General features: G+C 33.3%; 1 pseudogene; it reads right to left on the bottom strand.

Annotated features, from left to right (window-relative positions):
- Positions 1-349: 349 nt before the first annotated feature.
- LOC107810966 (F-box protein CPR1-like) lies at positions 350-2,348 on the bottom strand (annotated as a pseudogene).
- Between the last annotated feature and the right edge of the window lie 890 nt (positions 2,349-3,238).

Below are 3,238 nucleotides of genomic sequence, written 5' to 3'. Positions count from 1 at the left end.
CGCATGGACACTCTATCTTGAAATGTTGCCGAATTATATTTAATACAATCAAAAGTCTCTATAATAACCTCCCTATATAACGATACTTTATTATAAAAGTCAAGTTTTTTCGGAACCAATTTATCATGTTATATTATAATATGTATTCTATATAATAGCACTTCACTATAACATCCAATAATATTCGGAACAAACTAGGCTGTTATAGAGAGATTTTACTGTATATCTATTGCTAACAAAAAACAAAACAAAAAAAAAAACACGGTGGGACATATTTGGTGAGCTAACAGTTCTATTAGTGATAGATATGATGAAACCACTGTGCCTCCAATTTGCATAAGTTGAAAAGTTACAGAAAAACGTAAAAAATTTCAATTGATCATCATTGTGCAATAAATTTTAAAGACGAAACAAAAAAAAAAAAAAATGCCCAAATCTACTTATAACAATATGTTATGATTAAACATGTTCAACATTTTGTTTCCTAAATACCTCCGTGTGGCATGTGCATTCGTTGATCACCAGATAAATCTTCTGCTTTTCTCCACTGGAATCACAAGACACAAAAAATGTGTAAGTATAACTTTTTATATAGAATAACAATATCAATAAGAAGAGAGAGCATTGCCCAAACTTCAGCTTTTGGGACTAGGGATGGAAGAATGTTTTTCGCGAAGACATTAAAGAGGAGCACAGTAATTGCAAATATGAGCAATCTTCTACTCTTCTAAGAAAAGTTGATTTCCTTTTTGCAGTTTCCCCAACCTTTTATGCTGTGACTTGATAGATCAAAAATAGCCTATCGACACTGAAACAGTCTTTTCCTTCTAAAGTTGCGGAAATAATGACAATAAAGTTAAACAAAATAATAGATATTGCATATAAATGTTTTAGATTTAGTTTATTTAATGTAATCATCGAATTAATCACATGCAATATATTTAAAAAGGAGAAAGAAGCTCTAGTAAATTGTCATCTACTAAATTTGCAGCACAATAAATAACTACATTGCCATAGTAAGCATATCTGTCATAATAAAAATAATATAGACAGGCTTGTCTGCACAATATAGAAAGGCCTGTTAGAATCTTCAAGAATAAAAAGATGTTGACAATTAGGTGCTATTTCGACAAGTTAAAGTTGAAGAGTTATACCTTCTAAAAAATATGGGAGTTTTGTTCCACGGTCGCTTCCACTTTTGGAATTGGAGTCAAGCTTTTCTTTTAAATGATAACTCTCAAACTTCTAGCACAACTATATGAATTGAATTCCTTGAATTTATCTGAATTAAGATCATAGGAAACCAAAATTCCACTAATGCTTTGAAGAAGCAACAAATGATCCTTCCAGACTATTAATGGGGTTTCAATATAAAGAGGCCTAATTTGTATTTCTTAATCCAAGATTCATTTACACCATACTCTTTCACTATCCAAATGTCTGTCAAATCTTCTATTGGATCAATCTCTGTCCTTCGACCAGGGTAACAAATCAAGGTTAGGGAATCATCTAGGACGACAAGGCTACAACGCTTTCCGTCGTAGAAATGACAAGTATCTGGCATCCTAATATTCCAAAATGTTTCAGTGGTCATATTGAAACAAAGAATTACCTTTGTGTCTGCATATGCATACCAATGAAAGGCTCCCTTGTAAAGTAAGCAAGGGAACCAATGCACATTGGGTAACTGTTGACCCACATGATCCAATTCTCTCCACGAATTAATGTGTAAATTATAGATTTCAACTTTATGCTCTCTATCCTCATCAGGATCCCATTGCGGAGGATCCCTGTAAATTTCTGAAATCTTAGCAAACTTGTAGTCATTCCCGCCAGATTAAACCACAGCAACGACCGATGATTTCATAACAAAGAACGCCACATGTTGAAGTTAGAGGTGGTACAGATAAATCTGGAAAAACAGGTTTAAGATCATCATCATCGCTGGAAAGAAAAGACAAAGACATTTTTAAATTGTTTTGGTGCTACTTTAATGGAACGTTTGAAAAGAATTAATTCATCGTTTATGATGGTCCGGTCGCGATGTAGATTAATGAAGATGGATGATTGTATGAGATCGTACATATTTTTTGAATTGCATTTGAATCTCATGGGAGATTTTACAGGAAGTCGCAAATGTATGTGAATTACCACATCTTCAGGCAACTTCTTCATAATTCCATCCGCCATCTTTGATTATCCAATGTTCATTTTGGGAAAATGGTGTTTCGTTGTGTTGTAAAAGCCTTGGCACCTCATCAAATAAGAACTTCTTATCTGATTTGAATAGGATCCAAATCCTTAATCCTCGCGCATTTGCTCCTTAACAAAATATACGTCAGACTTGCATTTCGTGATTCTGTGGTCTATCCAGTGCATCAATTTTTCTTTAACATAGAGCCACTTGGCAAAATAAATAATGGGTACATATGATGTGATGACCTCGATTTTGAGTTTTGCCTTTATTTCCGTATTTCGCAACTTCGATTAGTTCCGTTTAGCGTTCTTCGATTTGCATGTACAGTCCGCGTCTTGTTCCGGGAAGTCTTTATGCGAAATATTAAAAAAGGTGAATTTTTTCCTTAAAAATTATTTCAGTTGACTACGGTCATCATTTTAAATAAACAGACCCGGATAAGTATTTTTTGTTACACCCTATATTTTCATACGTAAAAGTGCGTCGTAACCAAACTAATATAGGACAAAAAATGAGATAATATTTGATAGTATATAAAGTATATTAATCATGTTACCTCGGAGGTTACAAATATTGAAGATCATGAAAAACAAGTACAAAGAGGGTTGGAAGGTTCAAAAGCTAAAAGAATTGAAGAAAATAATGTTTCGTCGAAAGTCGACAAGTTAAGAATGTTATAACGTGTACTTTGGGGTGATACTAGGGTGCTTAACATGATAAGGAGGTTATTTTATGAGTTATGTTAGTTGTATGATAGTCGTGTGTTATGTTTTGAAGTCAAGAGAGTTGTAGAAGAATACTCGATGAAAGTCATCACAAATTACGTTCATAGGTTTTATTGAAATTAGGGTCAAATGTAACTACGATTTTCTTAAAATATACTCAGAGTTACGGGGTGATGAACCATAAAATTGAAGATACATGAGTCTATTTTCTAATGCATTAAATCGTTTGTCAATACGATATTGGAGTATAGGATATGAGTGTTTTTGCGAGACTGCGTAGACTTTTAGGTGACAAGTAGGTGTATCACTTATTGCT

This window comes from Nicotiana tabacum, chromosome 22 (genome assembly GCF_000715075.1).
Source record: "Nicotiana tabacum cultivar K326 chromosome 22, ASM71507v2, whole genome shotgun sequence".
Taxonomy (NCBI): domain Eukaryota; kingdom Viridiplantae; phylum Streptophyta; class Magnoliopsida; order Solanales; family Solanaceae; genus Nicotiana; species Nicotiana tabacum.
Note: the sequence above shows the minus strand (reverse complement) of the source record. Positions and strands in the feature narration are given on the sequence as shown.